Raw genomic sequence first — 26,648 nt, 5'->3', positions numbered from 1 at the left:
TCATAGAGACTACGTTTTCAATTAGTGGCCAGCTTCCCCAAAACACATGGTATATACTGAAGAGTGCGCTCTGCCCACTCAGAGAGCCTGCAGTTAAAAATTGCTGACAGCCTGCGATGAAACACTACCCCGCGCTCTTTCTTGGGATCAATTGTTTACTGACCACTGATTGTAGGGAGTATGTGCCTGGCATGTGGGTGCCGTGGCTGTCACTGCCATTGAGAAATTCGACTGAGTTCACTCGGGAATCAGGTTCGCATACGAGTGCTCCCTCTTTTATTAGCACTAGGTTATAGGCCCCGTAATCATACGCAGTAATCATAAACACTTCCAGTAGTATTCATTTATTTTTTTGTTGTGTGCATAATATGAGTGTTACTGAAAGCGTTTTCTGCTGTCCACTACAGCTGGTGGGAGCCGAGATCTCGCCGCTTTTACACTCGTCTGGAACTTTCTTTGAGAAGGAAGCCAGCTAGAACTGAAATTAGGCCGGTTTAAGCATTGAGAGATCCTTTTGTGTCTTGCACTCGCCGCTTGTAAGCATGTTTGTTGCATCTGCGTTGAATGATTTTCAAATTCCTGAGTGCACTTTGGCAGTCAAATAAGACGTAGAAAAAGCTTTTTGTTTTCAGCATTTTGTTGTGATGATGTTCGCACTGCTTTCGCCGATTTTTCAGGTCTCCATCGACGACCGTAGATGACTAGGATGCCACCACCATGCTGGTCGCAGCACAACCCCTCTGTTGCGCGATCTGTCCGCCCCCTTTTGTGTGCTCTGCGCCCCGTCTGCTTTTGCTTTACGCCCTTTTGAGCATCTGGCACAGGTGGAACCGACAGCGCTGTCATGCATGGTTCGTTTCCTTCTCCTGTTGCCGGGAAATTCTCTTAGCGCAGATGCTCACGGAAGCTGTAAAGAACATCCGAGAAGCGTCGAGAATGTACGGAAGGCATTGAAGGAAACATCCTTCAGACGTCGGGCGTATCGGTTTTGTTTGATGCTTATTCCGCGTCGCTACGAGGACTTAGATGCACTCTGGGGCTGTGCATGCTTGCGCGACAGCCTTGAAAATCCAGGGCAGGGAGGGAGGTGGGAGGGGGTAGAAGTGTGACACGACGCCGACGTCTAAGTACTCAGCACTACTTTACTGAAGCTCGCATTACTCGAAATAGAGCACACTGATTGCGGGACAGCTGAAAGTAAAAAAAAAAGAAAACGTGTTCCTTGGCGACAGATGGAATAAAAACAGTCTCTGGTTTTCAAAAAAAGCGAAGAACAATAACAAAAAGAGAGGGAGTGATTCAGTGGGCGAACACTGAATTGTGTACCTAGAGCGTGAAAGGCGGCGTTTAGCTGAATGTCATGGCGTAACCGGCTGTCACGACTGCTAGCGGCCTCTCTGAAGGAAAGGCTGGGAAGCGCCTGCGCATACTACTGCCGTATCCGTTTGATGTTGAACTATTATGCTAATTTCATGAGCTTTTAATTAAGGACGCTGGCTGATCGCCGACTACCGCTAACTTTTGTGCATGGAAAACTTGCATGGCTTTCAAATTTCCCACTCTCGCAATGATTCTATCAAAAATGAGATGAAAAAAGTTTCAGTTAGTTGACAAAGTGGCATTCAAGTATCCATGCGGTAGAAGCGAGAGTGAGTGAGCGCGATGACGATCAAAGCTCGGCCGAACCAATGAGCCAAAAACCGCAGCGGCGCCGGGAGGAACAAAGTAATCTTGCCGTTAAACAACTCCATTACAGTATCTTCTCAGGCTTTAATGAGCGCTGAGTTGCTTCTGTATTGTACATAGGCGGGCGTGTGTGGTGTTCTGGGCACCTGTGCGTAAAAATCACTTATGCGCGCCTCCACACTGTGACGGCTACCACTGTCCAGTCGATACTGCTGGTGCAAAGAAAGCTTCATTTGAATCGAGCGCAAACGTTAATAAAGTGTAACAAGGGCTTCTTATGACAAAAAGTACGTTGCGGTTCGCAAGAGAAGAGTTACATACTGGAACATATGGCTTGTAGGAGACACCGATAGTTCCAGTTTTGAGGCAGAATGCCGCTGCATCCTACATCGTGTAATCTTGTTTGTCGAATCAAAATATATTTCTACGTTATATGGATAATATCATGACCCTTTGTCTGATACACAAACCAAACCTAGCCCGACACAGCTAGCCCTGCGGTCTCCTCATAAGCGCCACAAAGTGCACTGTTAAGCGTTTTAGTTCTTCTGGGTGGGTTGTACATCTTCGCCACATACTTGCTCTGTACAGGCAATTCACGCTCTGGGAATGCGTTTCTTCACTCGTTCTTGACTTCCATTCACCATGTTCTCAGTGCAGAGGGACATTGAGCTTGGTTTTCCTGTAACGTTTACCCTACACCTGCGTGCTCCTGTTCTTCTAGAGCATTGCTCCTAGATGTCTAGCCGCTGCCGCTCTCATTGTATCGATCGTTTAATATTGTTACAGCCCGGTTTACGCCTCAACTGCCATGAGCATTTGCGTTTCCTGATGTGGCCCTGCCCGAGCCAACAAGGCGAAGTGGCACGCGGGTGCGTGTTAATGGTGGTAGTGGCTTTCTTTTACATTGCAGCTGTTGAGCGCCCGTTGCTTGGCTTTGGAGGCATTAGCGGGGTCTGTAAAAGGACTAGGATGAAAGATCAAAGGAAGACAGATGCATTGGGGACAGTGAAAGCAGTCCGAAACAGTAGGATGAGGAGGAGTTTGAGCAGATCAGAACAGGCAAAAACATGTTCATGGGACGCTACGGGCTCATCCGAGCGTACTTCCAGCGCGGAGATTGCGTGACTACATGACGCTGGTTGAGCTAGGTGCGCCAAAGTTGACTGCAGTGGTGAATGAAAAGGTCAGAATAGACGAAAAGGGTGCGACTGACGCAAGGACGACGTAAAAAATGCCAATTTTGCGCTGATGAAACGCATTGATTAAAAATCATACTTTTAGAGAAATTTTTATTAAAAAGGACGAAGACAAAGGCTGTTTTCCAGCTGTGGAAACTTCCACGTGTGTCTCGAACACATGATATGCGGCCGGTGCAATTATAATAGGGATCGCGATGGTGGTGGGCCGCAGGGAGAAAAATTGGACGTACGATCATGAAACCTGAGATGAGCTAGCTGTAATACAGGTTTTGAGTTACGTTCGATGATTATTCTGATGCTTTTATTGTAATGAATGCTTCAACGTTTATTATTATTTTTTTTTCAATATTGTTTTAATAAACATTCAAACCTTCGAACTAGGTTTGGAGGTGGTTGTGCGTTGCTTCTGTAGATAAGCTGGCTTTCCCACAAAGTCTTTGAATTTGATTTCGCTGTCTATTTTACGTTCCATTGCTGCGTGGGCTTCTATAGTCAGTGTTGTATCATGTTCCCGTGCAGGATGCAATGACATGCCGGTGTCAGGGAGGTGAATACAGCAACCATTATTCGGTGCTCATTTATATAGCGCCAGAAAACACGACTGGCGAGGGAAAGATTAAGGGCACACCTTGCACCGCGTGACAAGAGTAATGCAGCCCACGCCAGCCCATATCTTATCTCAGCGCAATACATCTTTTCCTTCCCCTAAAAAAAGAAAAAAAAATTATCAGGTCATTTCAATCATAGATGCTTCGTTACTGTAAATGCTGGAGAGGTTGGCTTTTCTTACTGGATATTATTGTAAGATGAGTGAAAGCTTTGTTCCGTTAAGAGTACTGTGGGGCTCCGACTGTAAGAAATTAAAGTAGGCGGCAAGACTCGCTTCTAGATAGCAAATGTTGTTGGTGCTGTTTAAGGACCTGGTTTCGCTCGGTAAGGACGTTGTACAATCTGGAGACTGTTTCGCAATGACATTCGCTTTCTGTAGCCATGTTTTCTTCGTGATCCCTGACAATATGGTCTGTGCTGTTATCTGTTTTGGTTTGGCTTGGCTTGGCTGGCAGCTGCGACTGCGATAGTGGCGCAAGTGTATCTGTGGCGCAAATGTGGCGCAAGTGTATAAAAGCGGAGTGCGAGAATAAACGGGGGTTCATTTCGTCGCTTGGGAGCGCGGTGTCTGGACTGCTTTCTCTGGCAGCGTTCCGGCGCGGGTGCAATGGCGCCCCCCCCCCCCCCCCCCCCCCCCCTGCCTGGGCTAACACGACATGGTGTCAGAAGTGGCCGTCTACGACATGATGTCAGATGGTCAAGAATCTTCGCACTGAGCCAGGCACATTCCATCCACGATGTCGAAGACGCCTTCAATACGGCTGCATGGTCTGCAGCAACCGCCACCGCTGGACTTTGACCGCACATCAGAGTGGCCGGCGTGGATCGAACATTTCGACGACTTCCGATATGCAACGGGACTCAACGAATGCTCCGGGGAGGCTCAGGTACGAACGCTGTTGTACACAATGGGGAGGCAAGCTCGTGACATATTCAAGACGTTTTAACTATCTGACGAAGACGCCAAGAACTATGAAACCGTAAAGAAAAAGTTCGACGGGCACTTCGTAAAAGAGAGGAACATCGTGTACGAAAGCGCCTGTTTTCACAGACGCGTACAAATGCCAGGAGAGTCGGTAGACCAGTTCGTCACTGCGCTACACGGCTTGGCGGAACGTTGCGACTACGGTGAACTAAAAGAACGAATGATCCGAGACAGACTGGTTGTCGGGTTCCGCGACGCAAAGCTCTCGGAAGCTTTGCAAATGGATTCTCAGCTAACGCTGGCTTCGGCGCTGTCGAAGGCTCGCTTAAAGGAAAGCGTCTAACAGCAGCAAAGTACTCTACGAGGACAACACAGCCATCAGTCATCGGATATTCGTGACCAGGACCCCAATGTGGACGCGGTGGTTCAACAGAGGCACAAGGGACGTCTGCATGGGCAACGAACGCCGGAGGTGCGCTGTCCTTTCTGCAGTGGCGACGCCCACCCCAGGACAATGTGCCCAGCCAGAGCTGCCAAGTGTCTTCACTGTGGCAAGAAGGGACATTTCGCAAAGGCCTGCTTGAAGAAAGCAACGGCTTCCGCTCAACGAAAGGTACGCGTCTCAGCGGTCAACCAGGAAACTGGAGAGACTTTCGTGGGATCAATAGATGCATGCAGAAAAGCGCGATTTGTTCAGGTGGCATTAATTCTGTGCCCATTTTTGCAAAGGTTGACTCAGGTGCTGAAGTGTCAGTATTACCAGCAACTTTTCCGGGATTGCCGTCCCGACTGGTAAAAACCGATGAAATCTTGCAAGGTGCAGGAGGCAGTGAGCTTAATGTACTAGGCAAATTCGTAGCAGAGATCGCATGGAAAGAGAAAACAGTGTATCAAACATGCTACGTTGTCAGTCCGTTACGCGACGTCCTTCTAGGATTACCTGCACTTGAGGTCTTAGGTATCGTGAAATTTGCAGACGCGGTCGAGTCGGGAAACCTGCAGTACGAGACGCGTTTTCCAGAAATGCTCCGCGGTCTAGGTACGATGCCAGGGCAGTACACCATCAGGCTACAAGCTGGCGCTATCCCGCATGCCATAAGCGCTCCACGCAGAATACCAATTCCCCTGAGGGAGTCCCTGAAGCGCGAAATAGATAAAATGGAGCGGTTAGGCATAATCAGGAAAGTAGATGGGCCCACCGAATGGTGCGCCGGAATAGTTCCGGTAGTGAAGCCCTCAGGAGACCTGAGAGTTTGCGTAGACCTCACTAAATTGAACAAATGCGTAGTTCGAGAGCGATTTACGTTACCAACTGTGGGTCAAGCTCTAGGGTCACTGTCGGGAGCGAAATTGTTTTCAAAGCTCGATGCCAACTCAGGCTTCCACAGGTGCGACTCAGTAAAGACTCGGAAGAGCTAACCACGTTCTTAACACCCTTCGGCAGATACTGTTTCACGCGACTACCCTTTGGAATTACCTCCGCTCCGGAATACTTCCAAAAGAGATGTCTGAGATACTAGGTGGCCTGCCGGGGGTCGTTAATTTCATGGACGATGTCCTAGTGTTTGGCGAAAGCAAAGCTCAACATGATGAGCGCTTAAGTAACGTGATCACACGCCTAGCAAGGGAAAATGTGACATTAAACAAAGAGAAATGCTTATTCGGCGTTAGGCAAGTGCGTTTTTTGGGTCACATTCTGAATGAAGAAGATATTCATCCCGATCCAGCGAAAGTCAGTGCTATAAAAGACTTGAGAGCACCCAGAAACGTTACTGAGCTTATAGAAGCATTTTGGGCATGGCGAATCATTTGGGCCGCTTCCTGCCACATTTAGCCCAAGTGACTGCTCCCATGCGTGTTCCTTTGCACAAGGATAGGGACTGGGTCTGGGACAGCAATCCGGAAAAGGCGTTCCAAGAACTCAAAGAGCTCATTTGTTCAGCGCAATGCATGGCTTTGTACGACGCTTCGCTACAAACCACTCTTTCAGCTGACGCATCGTCTTTCGGTCTGGGAGCAGTTTTGTTTCAAAAGCAAAAAGACGGGCAACGTAGACCAGTTGCATTCGCTTCTCGTTCGCTCACCAAAACCGAGCAACGGTACTCCCAGATCGAAAAGGAGGCGCTGGCGTTCACGTGGGCAGTGGAAAGGTTTGATGGGTATATACGTGGTCTGGAAGTTGCTTTTGAAACTGACCACAAGCCCTTGGTGTCGCTGTTGGGTCACATGGCAATCGACGCTATGCCGCCAAGAATTCAACGTTTTCGTCTGCGCCTGATGCGATACAGTTTTTCTATATTATATGTACCAGGCAAATCGCTAACCACTGCTGATACTCTTTCACGTTCGCCGTTAGCTCGTACGAAAGTGGAAAGCTGTTTAACTGTCTCAGAGGTAACCGCTTACTCGAAAGCTTGTTTACTGGGTTTAGAAACAGGCGACGATTTCTTGAAAAGAGTAAAAGAAGGTCAAGCAAAACACGAAGTGTGTCGAACTTGCGCACAGTGTGCAAAAAAGAGTGGCCCAGGAAACAAAATGTTCCCTGTTATCTTCTGCCATATTGGCAGGAACGTGCATGCATTACTTTGGTGAACGGGTTTCTGCTCAAAGGTATGAGGCTTATCATTCCTCAGACCCTTCGCAAGGAAGCGCTAAGCAAACTGCATGATGGTCACCAAGGCATCTCGCGATGCCGCAGTGTGGCTAAAGGTTCTGTCTGGTGGCCGGGACTTAGCACTGAGATAGCGTCATTCGTGAAACAGTGCAGTGTTTGCGCGATGCATGCGCCAGAACAGATCGAACCGATGATTGCATCGCCAACGCTCTCTTTTCCTTGGGAGAGAGTAGGGGTCGATCTGTTCCAAATTCAGGGACGGCAATATCTTGTCGTAGTAGACTATCTTTCGCGATACCCAGAGATTGCCATTCTTCCGTCAACAAAGTCTGCTACCGTGATAAGCCGAATGAAAGGCATTTTTGCGAGACATGACATTCCCGAGTGTGTGGTGACCGACAATGGTCCCCAATTTGTCAGTGCCGAGTTCGAGAAATTTGCAAAACTGTATGGCTTCCGTCATGTCACCTCGAGTCCGAGGCACCCCCAGGGAAACGGGGAAGTCGAACGTATGGTAAAGACGGTTAAGAATCTCATTCTAAAATCGGACGACCCTTACTTAGCCTTGCTGGCTTATAGGGCCACGCCTGGTGTTTTGAACGTCAGCCCAGCGGAGATACTGATTGGTAGAAGGCTTAGGACGAGAGTCCCAATGCTGCCTTCGCACCGCAATCCGGGACAATGCTGTCTGCAAGAAGCGGCAGCCAAGGACCGTAAAGTCAGAAAGGAGCAAAGCCGCCACTTCGACCGACGTCACCGGTCTAAAAATCTCCCAAAGCTGGAAGCAGGTGATGTGGTGTGGATGACTGATCTCCGTACCAAAGGTACAGTGCTCGGAGCGCCACAGCCGCGTTCATACCGTGTTCAAACGGAAAACGGGGTTGAAGTCCGTCGAAACAGGAGAATCTACCCGGTCTCCCAAAAGACCGGGTAGATAGCGGGAACTACGAGTTTCCGGATAGTCAGGAACAACCCAGCAGGGCCGGATCGGTAACTGGAGTAGACAACCAATTTGACGAAGCTCCGGAAGCTTTGGTGCCTCTAACTCAGAAGGAGACTGACTGTGGCAATTCTCAAGCTAGAATTGTAACTACGACTAGATTTGGAAGAGTTGTTCGCAAACCCATAAGGCTGGGCGTGGACGACTGATGCTTGGAGTGACTGTGTTCTGTCGTGTTTTCTTGGGTGTGTTCTAATGTTATTTTGAAGTGTATGCATGTAAAGTTAATAGTGCTTGAAAAGGGGGATGTGCTGTTATCTGTTTTGGTTTGGCTTGGCTTGGCTGGAAGCTGCGACTGCGATAGTGGCGCAAGTGTATCTGTGGCGCAAATGTGGCGCAAGTGTATAAAAGCGGAGTGCGAGAATAAACGGGGGTTCATTTCGTCGCTTGGGAGCGCGGTGTCTGGACTGCTTTCTCTGGCAGCGTTCCGGCGCGGGTGCAACGCCCCCCCCCCCCCCCCCCCCCCTGCCTGGGCTGAAAATTCACATACATGTGCGTTTGCATCTCCGGTCGTTGAAGCCTGGCAGGGTTGGTCAGTTTCCCCTGTAGCAATTTTCTCAGTAACCTTCCAGCTTCCATTGTAGAGTCGAATTGTAACTAAGGAAACCCAGCCAGAAATATTGGCCCCGTTCCTTCACTCTATTCTATATCCCTTCACTATCTGTGCTCTCTTCTCCGAAATACCGTAGGAACGTGGACCTCCGGGCCGGAGGTCACATGTCAGAAGTTATACTTGCATGCTTGGGAAAATGTAAACTCTCAAATTGTGAACTGATGTCCATTATCGGTGTACAATTCTATCATTCATCCATAGTTTAAAAATATGGCCGACTGTTGCCGACAACCTGTAGTTGAACTGCCGAATTTCTGTAAAATTCGAAAGGGCATCATATCCGGACCGATGCAATTTTCTTCTTTACTGGAATAAGCCAACGCCGATCATGTACCACGGGCTATCTGGCGTCGGTTTCAAATAAATGCTATTGCTAGTTGGCTGTGTGCACTCTTATTCTTTTCGACTCATCGCAGCGATTTCTGCGTTTATGTCCGGCCAAAATATAATTATTCATAACCTTGATTTACGTTTGTTCAACACACCGTCACCTTGATGAATGCGCTCTACTATCGCTCTTCCCATCATCCCAAAAACTATCGCTTTGCTGGTTTCAAGCAGGGTATCTTTCACTAAATAAAGTTCGCTGGAGAAAGACATTTGTTCTCCCTCCATGACTGTTCCGGTGTAGATACTTTCTGTTATTGCTTACAGCAGAGAACACCGTTCTTTCAGCGGGCGTTTCGATGTGTTATTGAGTTGCTGCATATAATCTTTTGGAGTAACAGTTGCGGTCTTGAAGCATGTCTGCCAGAAGAAGCCAAAGCGAAGCCATATTTTAGCAACCACAGAAAGAGTGGAATGTCTCCTATGGGGTTTTGAATGATTGCAATCAATAGTTGGTCTCCGATGTTATTTTCTGGCCATAGCGGATATAGCAGACTTTCTGGCAGCCGAATGTCACGGATCGGCTTCCTTTTCTGTTTGTGAAGAACGTTGCCCAGCCGAAGAGTGCTTGTGCGATGCGTACTTACAACACGGAACGTTAGTCATTGTCACTGCCGTGTAGAAGGGGCAAAACAATACCAACTAGTCGTGCTTTTGACGCCACTTTTGGTTTTTTTGTAAGTGTCGAAGATTCCAGGCAGTGGCTATTTGGTCAGGCATTTACAAATTTCTAGTCATTTTTTATGTGGTTGGGAGTCCATTCAAAGACCACGTCATGATTAATCGAACTGCACAACTGACGTGTCCTTTCTACCAGAGAGGGGACATATTTCAAAACATAACCTGCTACGCTGTGCAAGTAATGCACTACACGCCTGTAGGTTAGCACAGACATATTTCCGTTATCAGTGTGGCAAGTTCTCGGCTAAGCGTTTTATCTTTTCTGGGATTTTATCGCCCCACATTAGGTTTTTAGAGTTGAGCATTGCGCTTCTGGGCACTGATTGCTGAGCTGGATGGCCTCACGGCATGGGAATAGCACTTTAAGCGGTATTTACGCGGAGTCAAAGGACGCGCTGCCCCGATCTAGTTGGTCTCGTGGCGACGTCCGTCTATGCCCCGACTGCCGCAGCCGAGGAACGGCAGTTTTTTCGTCGAGCCCGAACTTGATACAGCCCGCTGCAGTCTTCCCGTGTTCTTCTACTTCCTTCATTAGCGTTTCTTTTCGCTCTTAGGTCTCCTCTCTCGTCGTGCATCTCTTCTGTTCTTTTCCTCTCGTTTATTTTTATTTGACCTCGGTTATCAGCAGACCAGCACACTGTTCTTCCCGTCTAGCTTTTAATGCGCACCTGGAGGGCTGGGTTGGGTGGGTGGCGGATGGCAGTTCCGCAGAAAAAGGGCTTCAAGCTTCGGTCACCGGCACACGCCAGCATACCCGGAAAGGGTATTGTTACTGTTATCGCAATGAAAGGCAACGTGGATCCCGCGATGCCGGTTACTCGCTCGTATTCCCGCATTAAAGCGATAAGTGCTTCTTATTCTTAGCTCCGCGAACTCTCGCTGTGAGCAGTATATTTTCCTGATCCATTGCTGAAAATAAACAGTATGCTTAGCAGTTGACGCGGAAAGCCCTGGAGCATAGCTCAGCGGCTAACCCACGGATGTCTCGTCGTCATTTTGTATTTTCACCAAAAGTATATGCTTTTTCGACCATGAGTTGTGTTACGCATGACGTCTTTCAAGAGATATTTCAACTTATTGCCAAAATTTCCCATAGCGTTCGCGACGGCATATGGGACAGATAAAAGCATTTTGTAACATACCGTGTTTTCGTGGTCGAAATTATCATTGTCGAAGGAACAGCGCAGTTTTGACAATTTTGCAAGTTCGCGCTCCGAGTATGCAGCGTGACAAAGCGGCTTTTCTAAATGGTCTCAGTGAGATTCGGACAGAGTACTCCATGCGGACTTGCGACGTCGGCAAGTTTTCCTTTGGATGTAATTCGCCTCATATTAGAGAAAGAAGAACTGAAAATGTTTCGAGCACCAAGGAGACGGCCTTTGAAAATTCTTCCAGCAAAAGTCCGTAGGCTCATTTGTGTCCGTTCAGTACCGTCTCTGGGGCAAACTTTTATTATTTTTTTTCAAAACCAAGAGCCAGCCCACTTAACTTCATGGGCAAGTCAGTAGCAGCGAAATTATTAGAAGCGTTTGTTGTCAGCGGTTCGTTCGCTTTCAGAAGCAACAATGTATGCCGAATTGTCAGTTTACTGGAAGCCGTTTTATACTCTTTTATACCGGTTACCTTGTTGCAATGCTTTCATTCTAATGACATCAGTGCGTATATTGTTTTCCGTATGCAGAGACACATCAGTAGGCTTAGCCAGGAAATACGACCGGCCTTCTACTGCACATCGATTTATAGCCGCGGGCCTGAAAAATTCAAAAATAACACATGCACTGCATGCGGTGAAGTTTCGGAAATCCTTCACATGATATGGAACTGCAAAGAGCAATTAGAGAAATATAAAGCTCGAGCGCTCAGCCAAGCGGAGTGGGAGGCAGAGCTGGTTCACACGGGTCTCTGTGAGCAGCGCAGCCTGCTCACCAGGGCACGGGAGACACAGCCCAGGCCAATGGTATCCTGGACTGAGGAAACCACCCACGCTATTCCGTTAAACAATTAAAGTTTACTCTCTCTCTCTATAGCCGCGGCTGCAGTGACGTAAAGAAAGAAGGGGCGTTGGCACGTTATCAGGCATGCAGCTTGCGTGATAGACACACCTGATGCAGTGTGTAATATATTTTAGGCGCTGGTTAATGAAACCAAAAAGCAGAAGTAAACAAAGAAAGCCGATGGGGAAGGACAGTGACAACGTGGAACAATACAAACTTCTCATTCTGCAGTGCTTTTGGCCCGTGCGTTGTTCAGCACTCCATCAACGCATTTAAAGAATCGGTTTTTAAGAGCGAGAACTTGGCCCAGTCCTGCAAGAAACCAAACGGCGGATGGAAACGGTTTGGTTTATCGTTTTTATCCCTGGCCACCTCAGTGAACAATTAAGGAACACGCAGAGGTTTCGAAACGTCGAATCGTTACCTTCAGATAGCCAGCGGCCTTGAACTTGTTCGCATTTTAAATCCCAAAGCGACTTCAGTTATGTGGGACACCGTAGTGAAGGGGTTCGAGAATTTCGGTCACGTTGGGTTCTTTAAAGTGCACTATGCACGGCCGCCTTGCGTTACGCCTTCATCGAAACGTGGCGACCGCGATGGAACTTGAGTCTCCGGGATCACCGATCGAGCACGTCAACTATACTGCATGAGCCACTGCGACGGGGCGGAAAAGTGAAAATATTCGAAAGACACGCAGAAAGTGCCATCTCTTGCCTCCTACATTTTTTTCGCTGCCTACGGTGGCTGTCTCTTCCATCCTTTCATGTCGAACGCTCTGTTGAGCTAAAGAATAATTTCCGAAGCTAAGCAGGCATGCTATTACAGCAGCAGCAAGACAGGTAGCCAAGACTGATAGACTCAAAAAGGATTAGGCACCTTCGAGGATTTAGACCCCGTTTCCCGAAAATGCCCTCATTGGTACAGTTTGCAGATGATGTGGCTATGCACTTGACTGGTCGTAGGGTTGTGCGAAGTAACGAGACCAAACGACATGTCCGAGTTGCCATGCGTTTGCCGTATTCGGGCTTCGTCTTTAAGCTGGGAGGGTGAAATCGGAACCCAGTCCTACAATATCATTGGATCTCGAGTTGGACAAGCTACCAACTAGGCAATTCAGGCTTGGTTCGTACGGCTTGGTTCAAGCGAGCCTTTTTATCTTTGTCGGGTGATCCTTCTCATAATGTTATATCTTATGACTTTATGCCAATGAGTGCGAGTGGAATAACAGAGGTGCAAATTAAGGGATTAATGGTAAAGGGAGCAGCAAAGTGCATGTATAGTCTTGAGCAAAAGTGGAGAGACCACGCTAACTTCTACGATGGCGTTTTTGATGTATAAAATGATGGGCCAGAGAAAATTGCTTGGGCAAGAAGGCAAGTATATTATGCATGGTACCTAATGCATTTCTCACAAATAACTGTTTAACTGTCAGAAAAAGCTGGCGGGTAGTTTTCTCAAAGCGCATGGTCTCTCCATTTTTGCTCACGACTGTACGTGACTCAGAATCAGCAAGGGGCGCCGGAAACTAGAAGTCATTAGCGCTTTTGCGTTATGCCCTCAAAGGCGGAGCCTAAATGTTCCCAAATGTTTTTATCTTTAGTCAGCGACTTCCTTTATGTGCGCAAAAACGGACTAAACGCAAGAGGAAAAAATCGAGTACACTTTGGCGACTAAAGTGATGAAAGGCAAAAGCCTGAGTGCTGCATTCTGCTAAGCGATTTTACCGGGTGCGCGGCATTAATTAGTATTTAATAAGTTATCACACAACTGTCGCCGATTAGTCATGAATAAATTAGTCATAAACTAATATAAATTGATCAATATCAGTTATGTAATTGATTACGCAACTGTCACTAATTAGCTACTATTAATGGATGTACCAAAAATTAGTCATTACTTAATTAGTCGATAATTATTCATTAAATATTAATTAAGAATGCGCAAATAATTAGCAATTACCAATTAGTACTCAGTAATTCAATTATTTATTAGTCATTCATTAGTAATTTGGCATTGATATACATATGACCTTATGAACACGCATTTGCAATACTGTAGCCGGGGTGCGAGCCATTAATCAGTAATTAATTAGCTCATTACGGAACTGCCACTATTTAGTTTTAGTAATTAATTAGTAATCAGCAAGTACTAGTTAGTCATCGTATTCAGTAAATAAGAAATTGTAATGATTTATTGCGCAACTACCACTAATGAGTAATTATTACTTAACTAGTCATTGGTTAGTAATTAATCATTGATTGACATATGGGCATATAAGGCACGCATTCGCGCATACTGTGGTGGTGCTCCGTGATTGGTTGAGACCTCGTTTCGTTCAAACAGAGCCGCCGCAAAAGCGTGACACTTGCTGACGACAACGGTAAGGCTATAAAGGCTTTCGTCTTAATATTAGCTAGAGCAGTGGGAGAAAGAGTGCTGCCCCGCGAACTTTGCGCTTCTTTTGTTGCATCCACGCTAGCTTAACCGGCTACCTCTTAAACGTTGACTATGCGGAACTCAAACAAATAAACGAAATTAATTTTCGTCTACCGAAGCCCGGTGACGGTGGCGAAGATTTTAATATGCGAAGGTCCGGGTTAGAACGATGAATTTGCTTCGGCGCGCGACATTGACGCGTTATTTCGGAGAAGGCCGCTGAAAGGACACGGTGCCGACAGCAAGCGGCAAGATGTAAGCGAAAAGAGCGCCAATGACGGGTAGGGCGAGCTTCAAATATTTGCTCAAGAGGAAAAAGAATTAACAGAAAGAACCCTGCGTGTGTGCCTTAGAGAGACGGCTCGAGTCAACAGGTGGTAACCTGGATAGAGAGACGATGTTATTAAAACGAAAAATTCGCCGAACAGAAAAAAAAAAATCCGCTTGCTGACTGTTTGGCAGACTACTTTATTTTCTGCTAGATACCAGAAACTAATGAGCTACTCACTGGGAGTAGAGAAGGGCAAATAAATGTTTGGATACCTGAGGCGCAGACTGTCGTTAGACTCATGTCAACATGGCTTCGATTCATATCCTTACTTTTGATCAACCTTGCTGGCGCGCAAGGAGAGCAGATACAGAAAAGAAGAAAAAAGTGCGTCTCGAGAAGACACACAGGGCTCTAAGGCACTTGTGCTCACATCGTATGGTGGCAAAACAGGAAAAAAGCAAGCGTATAGATGTCACTTCTGCAGTCTGGAGGAAGGGCAACGAGTCTGGAAATGCCTTTTTTGAGCGTCCGATGGCTTGCGGACATGTTGCTAATGGCTGTGCACTGAAAATGAATGTACTTGATTGGCATTTGGTGCATGAATTTGGCTTTTGAGTAGCTTTTATGTGAGGGTGTGCCGGTTCTGAAATTTTATAATAGAAATAAAATACTAATGAAAAGAAAAAAAACATGGTTTAGAATGTAATATATCTGCTCAGTGTGACAGAAATTTTCGGAAAAAGATGAAGAGATAAGTCTTTCTCTTAACTTTAGCAAAATAATGTATTTTGTTTGTAACCGAAGTAGACAAAAGTGACAGGGGCCCGCCTAGCATCGTCACAGCTGCCATTGCGCGTAGGTCAGAGGTTGACAGGCTGTGCTCGACCTTGCAATACTGCGTTTTTTTTTTTTTACATGATCGCTTCTCCTGCTCCAGTCCACTTGTGTAGCCCCATGCATAATTAGGCATAACATATGTAACCAAAACGGAATGGCAGAACTCGCGCAGGTAGTGATGGCGACAGGACGATTGCCACCAGTGCCTGCGATAAGCATGCAACAAGTTAGGAGCGAAATAACGAAACCAACCGATTTTGTTTTGTGATTGTTTGCATCGGCGGTCGGCCATCTTGTTCTTATCCACCGCTCCCACTATAAACGACGGGAGTGAAGAGGATGTCTTTGCACTGTTTCCTTGGCCTTTTAAACTCCGATGCTTGGATAATCTGATCAGATACTGTATTTCTGTCGTTTTCGAGTTTTTGAAAGTTGTCGGGATACAGAATGCTCATGTCCACATGTTCCAGAGTCTGGCCCATGCATCGTCGTCGTCATGCTGAGCAGTACACAGCGGCAGCAACAGCGCCACATGGCCGAGCTTGTTTTACTTGTATGGCCCAAACCACTCAATTCTTCTCTACCTTGAGTGAACTTTACCGGCAGCTATTAGAGAGCGTTTTTTCTTTTTTCCTTTGTAACAAAGTATTTTTCTCCAGGTACTACAAATCGGAATAGAGTTGTTTGAGTCTTGTGCTTTTATTACCCAGAACGACATGTGCACTCAGTAGCAAACCATTTTAATTAATGAGAGAGAAGAAAAAGTAAATTCGTCCATTATTTCGCATATGCTGGCGTGGCTTCCTTAATATGTAAATGAAAGCATCAGGTGAAAGAAACGAGACTCAAAAAAAAAAAAAAGATGTAGGGTGGCGTAATTCCCTCAATTTTTTCGCATACCGCGAACGGGCTAAATAGGCTTAGTTTGCAATTAATCTCCATACGAAAAACGAACCAATAGATGTGTTTTGAGCCGAACGCGTCCGATATACAACGTGCTTTCAAAGGTGTCGCGTAGCGCGAAGTGGCCGGAACGCATTTCTTTGCTGCGTCGTCAAATTCCATTTTTCTTTTTATTCGCGCTGCTGTGGACGCGTCGCTGCAATGTTTTCTTGTTGCACACCGGTCGCGTTCAGGCGGAGCCCCCCCCCCCCCCCCCCCCCTTCCCCTATTCTTAAAGAAAAGAACAAACAAGCAGTTTAGACGGGCCACTGTTGGCATAAGCGAACCGAAGAGACGATAAAAAGGAGAGAAGGTAATGGTTCAGAAAAGGCAAAATAGAATAGCGGCACAGACGACAACAACAGAGCATCCGAAGGGTCTCAGCTCTTCGCTTCGGGTATCTCCTTTTTCAGCAAACAAAGCTCGGCGTTGCGGCTCTACCGCCCTCTCCCGGTCATTTCTGTGTGGATGCTCGCCGTGTGTGCACTTCTGCATACAGCACGAGCGAGAGAGAACGGGGTAATGCCAAAAAACCGACGCGGCTCGCTGCCTGCGCGTGTGCGCACCCGCGGAGTAAACTGTGAAGAATACGTCCGCGCGGAAAGAGGCACACACCCGCGCAACGTGACAGGGAACCGAAATCACGACGCCGCGGCGGCGGCGGCCGCTGTTTGCGTTGCTCGGGGCGGTGGACGACGCTTGTCAGAGAGAGGAATCATTTTGGGGAACTAGGTCACGCATGGCTCTCTGCGCCGAGTTGTTTGCGTATACGCGTGCACTGCAACGGCCACACTGCCAGTGGCGGCGGCGTGGCGCTTAGGACCCCCTTCCGTCCATTCTCGCGCACACAGACAGTCCCGGTTGGGTTGCCGCGCGGCGCTTTCTTTCCTTTGCACTACTGCATGGAGCCAGATAGGAGAAGGGCGGATGGGTTCGACCTCTTTCCACGGGCCCTCTATGTCTTTGGAAGGAGGGAAAAGCCGGCTCTCGGGAAGCAGCGCTCGCGCATCTGCGCTTCAGGACTGCGCGTGCATACTTCTTGAAAAGTGCGCCGAAAACGGCTCCGAATACAGCGCCGGCGCTCGGCACGAGTAGTGGAAGAGAGCCGCTCCGTTTTATTTAATCAACGCGCGCTTCTCCGAAGAGCCATCATTCTTCATCCGGCTCCTTCATCTCTCGCTCCTCCTTCTCGCTCTCTTTCGTTTATCCCTGCTAGAGAGCAACAGATACGAATACGCGTAGTCGTAATAAAAAAAGTGACAAGGAAGCTAGGCGCACATACAAAGCGTGAAACCACCGAGTAATACAAACTTGCAAGCCCATCCGTGTCTTCGTTCCCCACTGCCGTTGAGTTGGGACGAGCAATGCATGCTGTTACCACAGTGTTTCACAGGCGGAGGGAGGAAATAACGCGCCATGCGCGTTAGAAAATACTCTTCCCCCTAGTGTTTCGAATGAAAGGATTTGCCACAATTCAATACGCAGATGTAATGTTTTTTTTTTCATTTCCCGAGGATTTCACCGACGTATGAACACCCTACGCGACTAATGTTGGCCAGAGTGTGTACCAAATTTATCTAATGTCTTTGTCACTACTCACTGATATTTTGACCGGCGAAAAACACGCGTAGTCACACAAAAGGTGGCCGGATCACTTTCGTAATTATTAAACAGAATTAATTGAGGTTTCCGGGGTAAGATATTAGGAGTTTCTAAATGTTACCGACAACCGTTTACAGTGGTTTAAAGATTTCAAGTAAGGGAGGAAAAAAGGAATACTTATACTACAGCAGACGGTAGGTAGCGAACTGAAGAATTCCCTTGAGAATATTTGTGAAAGAAGCAGTCTATTAGAAAAGCATTAAACTTTAAGGGCAAATATTTAGGCCAGTGGTTTGACCATTTAGAACTTTTTTTCCAGAGAGGCATTTTTGCCGAAAGGCACGAATGAGCACTGATTCTGGTTCAGAATCGCGTCCCTTTTACTGCGTCACAGAGTTATAGTAATAAAAAAGAATCAAGGATAAGCAGGTTACGCAGGTGATTATGATTAGGAACGTTATCATAAATACGACAATCATCTGCATCCGAGTGCATGGGGTATAGACATATGGATGGATGGATGGAATATAGGAGCGTCCTCTTTTAAACGGGGTGGTAGCAGTAGCTATCATGCTCATTTTTCTCCCTATATCTTAATTATTGATTTAGATTGGTTAACTAAACCATCATTCTATTTATTAAATTTCTGTTTCTATATTACTAACATTATGTCACTTCTCTGCTTTTAAGCCACCAATCTTCCAGGCGCTTTTTGCTAGTTTCCACCGCCGGTTTAGTCACCCGGCCAGTGGTATCTCTAAACCCCAGAGCTTCAGGAACAGTGATAGCGCCTGCATCAACTTCCGGATGGATACCATTACATTCGAGTATAATATGGTCAATTGTTTCACTGCAGTTGCCACATACAGCACATGCGTCATCTCCATTGTTAAATTTCTTTTTGTAGCTGCGTGTTCTAAGGCACCCTGATCTAGCTTCAAAACGTAGAGCACTGCCTCTTGAGTTATCAAAGAAATCTTCCTTCCTGATCTGCATTTTCCACTTTCGGTATAATTCCACACTCTGTTTCCTTTCCATCGAATTTATCCAATTTTTACCTTCTGTGTTTTTCACCTGTTGCTTAATGCTCTTTATTTCTCCGTCCTTGTGACTAGCATACTTACTAGTTAGTTTCCTAGTTCTTTTCCTCCATTGTGAGTCAACGCTTTTTAAGTACAGGTATTTAAATACTTTAGCTGCCCATCTGTTACTGTCCAATTTCCTCAGGCGTTCCTCATATAATATTTTACTCTGAGCTTCCCGTACTTCGACAGATGCCCAGCCCATATCTCCCTGTACTGTCTCATTTGTAGTTTTGCCGTGGGCGCCTAGTGCTAATCGTCTAACGGATCTCTGATTTATTTTTAATGTCGACTGTACCTCTGATTTTAGGCACAAAACCGCATTTCTAAAAGTAAGTCCGGGCACCATAATTCCTTTCCAAATACCCCTCAAAACCTCATAGTTGTTGTATCCCCACAATGCCTTAAGCTTCATTATCCCGGCATTCCTTCGCCCTTTGGCCTTAAGTGATTGCTCATGCTTTCCAATGTATGCCAATCCTTCGTTCACCCACACCCCCGGATATTTATATTCTGTTACTCTAGGTATTTCATGGCCTTGTATTTTAAGACGCTGAACAGTTGAGCCGTTGAAAATCATCAGACCCGACTTAACTGCTCTAAAACTGAAGCCTAGAGCGTCCACTTCGTCTCCGCAATACTTAACTAGAGTTTGCAATTCTTCCAGACTCTCAGCTAGCAGCACATATCGTCTACATACATCAAACCGGGGAGGCGCTGCTCTACCGCCTTTCCACCTAATCTATATGACAGGTTAAAACCTAGGTTACTGTCTTGTATCCTTCGTTCCAGGTTTATCATATACGCAAAAGTGCTGCCACCTAGCGACCGGCGAGCGCGTTTCCGCCATGTTTGAGGGTAGTTGAACCGAGGAAAGGCAAGGGGAGACTGGGTTAATGCTCGTTATTGCCGATAATGCCAAGATACGTATTGTTGTGTTCCTTGCTGTACGCAAAACTGAAATAAGGTTGTCGAAGAAAAGAAGCAGCAAGTTATATCTATCGAGTTTTTATTTTTCTTGTGGTCGCACGTTAATCTGCTGTCCCATATGGTTATCGAGCTGTAGGCGCTATTTCGCTCAACGGCGATCCTAAATTAGAACGTGATATCTTATTTGGCCTGCTTGGAAAGATTTCAAATTCATACTCGGAGACAAGGCAGTCGAAACATGTCACCCACAGTGTTATATTTTTGCGTACAAGTATTTGGCACAGCCTTTTCGCATAAAATATCTCCAAGAGTGTAGCTCTTGATTTGCTAGGCTTTTTGCGCCAACTAATCCCAAAATTTACTGCTCCATGCATACAGGCTGTCCATAGGCTTTCTACATCCGTATACGCCCAGGCATATGCTGATAAAAAGCGTTGCAGCACATCAAAGGCGCCACTCTGCCCTCGTTAAATGTAACACGAAATTTTACTTCACATGGCATTGCACGAAAACGCGTTCACACTTGACGTTGCGTTTGGGTATAAGGCAGACCTCTGCAATGTGACTAGGCAGGTTAAGGTATCGATTTTCTATCGATGATGTACCTGCTAATGCATCGAATTTCAGGAAATGGGACCACGATGTGACGGCGAAATGATCGTGCGATCTGAGGAGGATCATTGCGCGCAATCATATCGTTAACCTATTGCCTTTCGTCGGCAAATTAACATTGTTGGGAGTTGTTTGGTGGTTTTCATGCTAACGAGATACATCCGGCGCTAGAAGTCCAGAGATGCATGGGTACAGTAATGCGAGCGCTGTATTGCAAATGCTTTCAGGTCCAACGCAGGGCAGTGTTTATTAGGCACCGACACTATATTAATAAAAAAATAGTACCAAGACCCTTCGTGTACGCGTATTTGTACAACGTACTATGGAACGCCAACGATCGAGGTCCAGAGCCGGCCGCAGTAACATGTTGAACCTGGCCCGCGCTCCACTCGAAGCGTCCCGCAGCAGCCGACAAAGTGTAATCACATCGCTGACGTGTTTTATACCCGGAAGCAATATCAAACGTATTCATGGACGCGTATTTGAGCAGTGCATTAAGGAATTCGCCGGAGCAGAGAGGGACATCGGAAGCGGCAACGCGGGCTTTGCCCACAGTAGCCACGTCGACGTTGCAGTTTGCAAGATGTTTTGGCAGCATAGTACCACGTTGCGAGGTGAAATGGGAATGCAGGCAGATTGAAAAAGTTCTTCGCCCACTCTTCCGTCATTTTTTTTTTTTTTTTTTTGCTCTGAATGCGAGCAAATATAGCATGAAAACTACAGCACTAAACAGAGGCAGCTAGTGCGACGGCAGCAGCCGTAACAGCGCGGCCGACTCAGGCCCGTTTCACATGCTGCTACTGCAGCGGACATTTCGGTGCAGTCGGTGACGCCGCAGTGCGATTTCGCACATGCAGCGAACCCGCGTGCGATTTCGGTGAGAGATACCCTCAGGGTTGTTTGATGCTTTGTAGAAAACGCGCACTCAGAGCGTGTTTGATTTATATATTCAGATGCATTTTTAGATTCTTAGCTATAGCTCATACGTATTTATGAAAACGGGAAGTCTTTCAGCATACAAAAAGCACGTTTCTGCGCTGAATGAAATCACTCGGACGTGAAAATAGGGGTGTCACGGGGGAGGGGGCGGGGGCGCTGTCCTTCGATACTGGGCGTGCCAGCCCTGCCAGCCCGTTGCACGCACCACACGTCGCATGACGTCGCGGCGCTCCTCGGCACCTCACTGGTCAGTTGCAGAACGACCACGCCGACACTGCGACTGAATTCCAACCTGTTGGAAACGCCTCGGCGGCTGGAGCGACGCTCGCTATGCGGCTAGACCGACGAGAATCGCAGCGTCGCAGGGCAAAAATCTCATCATGTGAAACGAGCCTCACTCAAGGAGGTTATATAGAACTTCTGGAGTGGAGGCGATGCGTGAAAAGTGAAGCCGGCGTCCGCCATCTTGCAAGGGGCAAGAAGGAGGTATCGCCAAGGGGCGCTTCCATATATAACGTCCCATTTGCGGCTCTACGCTGCTTTGCACTCGTTTGGATATCTTCACGCTCTATTGGAAAAAGTCCCCCCCCCCCCCCCCAAAAAAAAAAAAAAAAGAGGTACCTATATTTATGAGCAGCATTATTGGATCCTACGGCCCAGCGCATTTATACATATGTATAAATGTGATGCGTTGATTATCTCGAGTATGAGAGACTCAAGTGTTATGCCGTTGAATAGCTTATGTCGAGTATAATTGCACTAGACTTATTGTAAGCCTTAATTGCTATCATTAATAAAATTAAATAAATAAAAAGAAATAAATTAGTTCTCTGTATTAAATTCAACTTTCCGCTGCAGCATCAAGTCATATATCGTTGAATTACTTGTATTGAGAACGAGATATTGCACGATACGATTTGCTGGTATTAGCTAATGAGCTTTAATTAGGTGATTTCATTAACAATTTAACTTTAGGCTACAAAATCAAGTCATATATCGTTTAAAAGGTCTCTACGAGTAGAATTAAAAATCAAATGGTAAACTACGAAAAACGATGTAAAACCGAACTAACGCGGGTCTCACTCGGTTTAAACAAACGCGTGATAGAAGCGGAACTGTCTCAATGTTTACAGATTCAGAGCCCGTAAGGAGTGCTAAAGGCTCCCGATATTTTTTTTTTTTTTCGACCGCTTGAAAGAAACTAACATCTGGCGTTGGCACGTGCGTCCCCTCGGTTAGCTATTGGCAGAAACATCTGAAAGAAGACACGATCATTCGTTTCTTTCCTGCACTTCATAATTTCTGTAGCATCATCATAACACTTTTGCAGCTTGAAACATTTTTATTAAAAGGCTATCACTTTTTTTTCTCACAGTTCGACCCAAAAGAGTTTGAGAGATGTCGCACTAGTTCTAGAAGTCGCAGTGTTAATATAGTTTTCAAATGCTATTAATATCATTAAAGTAACAGACTTAGTTGATTCAACGTTGGTAAAGCAGGCAACGAATGCCTCTAATTTGGACAGCAAATTTTCATACTGTCAGCGAAGTATACGTGCCGCAATGCAGATTTAAGGGCATATATTCTCATCCCGAAACAGTGTTCGTCAACAGTGTGCTCTAATTTTGAAAGACAGTTTACGGATGTGCTGTGTGCGCCGCAGCGCAAGAGTGCTTTTTGGTCCAAGAAGCAGTGAAAAAATCTGGAGAACATTAGGATAGCTCGGCCCCGATTACATCCACTCTTATCACAACGTAAGGCGTATGAAACAAGAAATTGGCCGTCTAAACAATGGATTTTGACAACAAGATGATTTCATTAAGATTTTCCTAAATTTACATGCGCGCAAGTGCTCGCGAAACGCGCGCGATGTGCTTGCGCCGGCCGGCGTCGCGTGCTTCTTGCCCCTTGCAACATGGCCGCCGCTGGCTCGGCCGGCTTCTCCCGCTCGCATTGGTATCCATGGGGGACCGCTACTCCAGAAGTTCTATATAATCTCCTTGGCCTCACTCAACCCTTCAACATGGCGTGGCTTGGCATGGTTCGCTGAAAGTCCGATAGATTGCAGCAATTTTGCATAAGGTCCAACATGCATAGGCTCCATAATAAGGTCTATAGAGCGAATGCGTGCACATCATTGATATTCCTGGACCCGGAAAAGTAAAACAGGCTATTTCGCAAGACTGTACACGAAGAACAGTTAATAAACAAAACAAAGCAGCGATGGGGGCTAGATGGTCGAACATTTTGAGAAAATTACGCGCTACACTAGGAAGAATACAAATGGGAAGAACAGAACGACAGCTAAGAAACATTGGCCTGAATTGCAATTCCCTTGTTACTGAGGCATGCTTGTCAGCGGATTGTGAACCACGGTTCGTACGCAGCATTTTCTTCAAACTTCATTGTAAGCAAAGAATGAGCTCTGCTACTTCGGGCTCACAGAGAGTACTTTTAGTGTACTTTGGGAGTACTTTAGGCTAGTTTGTTTATAAATGCAATAGATCGTGAGAATGACTACAAAAGAAACAGAGGCAAAGAAGGCACGTAAAGACGACGGAACCCGTGCCTCTTAAAAGCGAAATTCATTCTGCGCACATGCCGGTCTATTTACAACACAACCGAGCCATTTCACAGGTGCTTCTCAAAATGATAAAACCACCAACCAACTGCCAGAATACAAAATTGTTTGCTTTGGTGGCGTAATCAGAATCCGGGCTAAAATATTTCAAGTAAACCTTATCCGGTATTTTGTTTTTGTACCCGTTCAGTGCGTGCTGAAACGGTCGAAGTTATAAACGAGAGCGGAGGTTACTATTAGCCATATCCATCAAAGGTAACATGTGTGTGACGGTAACTGCGGAAGCAGTACGCGAGAAACTTGCTTTATGTTTTATTTTTAACCTCACTTTGCTTGTACTTTTCAAGAAGCTTGGCGATAGGCTATTCCAAAACATCTCGGTTTTTGTCCCTTAAAAGCTATTCGCCTCAGCTCTGTATTTGCTACTTTTGTCTGTGTGCGAAACTGTAACCCTCTTGGTATTCTGTGGTCGATACCTAGTAAACCCTGAACTAATTCGAAATGGTTTTTGTACAGATATTATCTGAATTCTTTACTAAAAAAAAAAAAAAAGACAGCATAACTAGCTTACTCTATGACAGTGTCTCAAGATTGTTGAAGCAGAGTGCGCACCATAAGATGACAGGAAATAAATTCCAGGAAACTATAGTTACAGAAACGTCCCAGCGCACTTTGGTCATCGGTGTCGCCTTTCCCGCCAGCTGTCAAACAAGGTATGAGGTCATAAAGCAAAAAATATAGGGTGTAAACGAAATAAAGAGCCACAAAGTGGCAAGCCTCGTGTCATGAAGAAAAACTAACGAAATAGAGAAATAATATATTCGGTTTTCATTGAAAGCTGCGTAACTGTCCCCCATACATTCATGAAAAAAAAAAGAAAAAGAGGTTGTGCATATTATAGAGTAAGCTCTACTACTTGGGATGCACTTTCGAATTTTGTATAGCTGGGTACGAATGACTGTAAGTGGAAACATATATACTGCGCCTTTCTTACACCCAAAACCAACTCAACGAAAAATATTAGAAATTGCGAAATTAAAAGGTGGTGGGACTTTGACCTAATTAAGTGCAGGTGTTCACCGAAAAGTGAGACAGACACTGCGCCTTCCTTTCCCAAAAACTAACATAAACAAAAAATATAAATAATCGTGGAATGAAAACGCACTGTTAAAAGCGCTATCTCGCCTATCTTAAGGAGCAGCTTAAGCCTCCCTAATTCAAACCGCCAAACCGTGTATAACCTTGCTAAACCATTCTAAATAATACTTAACAGAGCTTTCGCTTGTATAAGTAGGCTTAAGCAATGCTTAAAATGTCACCTTTATTTGCTCACTCTTGCACATAAGCCAATTACTGCGTCAGCGAGATGAAGCGCAAACTGCATCGTGAAGCTCAAATCAGCGCGCACTCACTAAACCTATCAAAGTCCAGTGCACTAGATGTCCTCCGTAACAAAAATAACAGTGCAAGACGTCAGCAATGTCAGCCGCATTAGTGCAATGTCGTAAGCTCAACCACGGCTTAAATTCTAGCACTGTTTTGGCTTACTCGTTAAGGCTGATCGCGTCATTGTCATTATGCCAGGGTCATAGAAATCTGTGAAAGGAACTCCCAACAAGGCTTTGCCTTCACTTCGCTAAGAACAAAATTGTGAATATAGTTTCCACATGAAAAACAAGATTGCAAAAACGATCATGCTTCGGCTCCACGCTTGCAAAAAAAAAAAAGAAAAAGAAAAAAAAAAGCGAAGCCGAGTTTTCTGACAAGCGATATAAGCACCAGTAATACGCAAACGAGCCGGCTTTTGCGTTCTAAGACGACGGTCCTATGGCTTTTTTTCTTTTTTGGGGCTACGAGCCTCAACTTGTTTCGGGTCACGTTGCGGAACGAAGTCGCCCGCTGAAAGCTTGCAAGATTATCCGATTACTCCAGAGGAAGACGTCGTCGGCGACCGCCGGAGAAAGAGGAGAAAGAAAGAGAGAGTTGTAAAAGAGATTAGGGTCAGTGTTCTTTTCCCACCCTCTTGTCCAGCGGTCCCTTGATTGACTCGCAAGCCGGGAGGCTCGCGGCGCGCAGTTTGCGTCAGCCTATTTTCTTCAGTTTTTGTTTTCCGCACACATTCCTCTTTTTCAACCATTGCACAAAATGTCTGATCAAAGCAGCAATTTCCAATCATTTTAAATTTACAAAAGCGCGTAAATAATTATGGAGGATGAAAGAGTTAGTGCTTCAAATTCGAGAACAAGTTTTCTCCTTTATTCTTTTTTACCATTTCTTGCTCTTCTCACTTGCTTCTGCTTTTGAGACCTCAGGGTGGCATGGAATGATGTCGTCTATCTGGAACAGAAAAGACTGGTCTTATGCAGAACGCGTTTGATTAGTGCGCTGTGCGCGCATTGAGGAAGGAAACTGAGCATGTTGCTGCTCCGACATAAAAACCAAGAGCTGTAAGCGCTTGCGTGACCAAAACTCCAAAGAAGATGGAGGCTAAATTACGGGTAAGGGCAGCTGGAGCAGAAAGATGACCATGGCGAACAGCTCTGAATTAAGAGAGGATATGTGACAGACGGAACACATGAGGCGTGCACAAATCAATGGGAGTTTGCGGTAAACAATATGCATACATGCTGCGCAAGAAACAGTGCATACCAAGTGGACTTTGCTTTCAGAATAAAATGAAGTCGACGCCGCGAAAACTTCTGCCG

General features: G+C 46.1%; 1 protein-coding gene across 7 annotated transcripts in view; it reads left to right on the top strand.

The window, feature by feature from the left end:
* Positions 1 to 26,648, top strand: part of LOC146204719 (uncharacterized) — a 174,838-nt gene that overhangs the window by 45,953 nt on the left and 102,237 nt on the right. For 4 of the 7 annotated variants that reach the window (XR_014704040.1, XR_014704034.1, XR_014704035.1 and 1 more), the window contains one exon: positions 678 to 4,047. The exons of the other annotated variants lie outside the window; for them this stretch is intronic. The gene's annotated coding sequence lies outside the window, so the exon portion shown is untranslated. Of the gene's footprint in view, positions 1 to 677; positions 4,048 to 26,648 lie in introns of those variants that run through there. 7 annotated transcript variants of the gene reach the window in all.

The sequence above is a fragment of the Amblyomma maculatum genome, chromosome 1 (genome assembly GCF_055883805.1).
Source record: "Amblyomma maculatum isolate TAMU_Amacu chromosome 1, ASM5588380v1, whole genome shotgun sequence".
Taxonomy (NCBI): domain Eukaryota; kingdom Metazoa; phylum Arthropoda; class Arachnida; order Ixodida; family Ixodidae; genus Amblyomma; species Amblyomma maculatum.
Note: the sequence above shows the minus strand (reverse complement) of the source record. Positions and strands in the feature narration are given on the sequence as shown.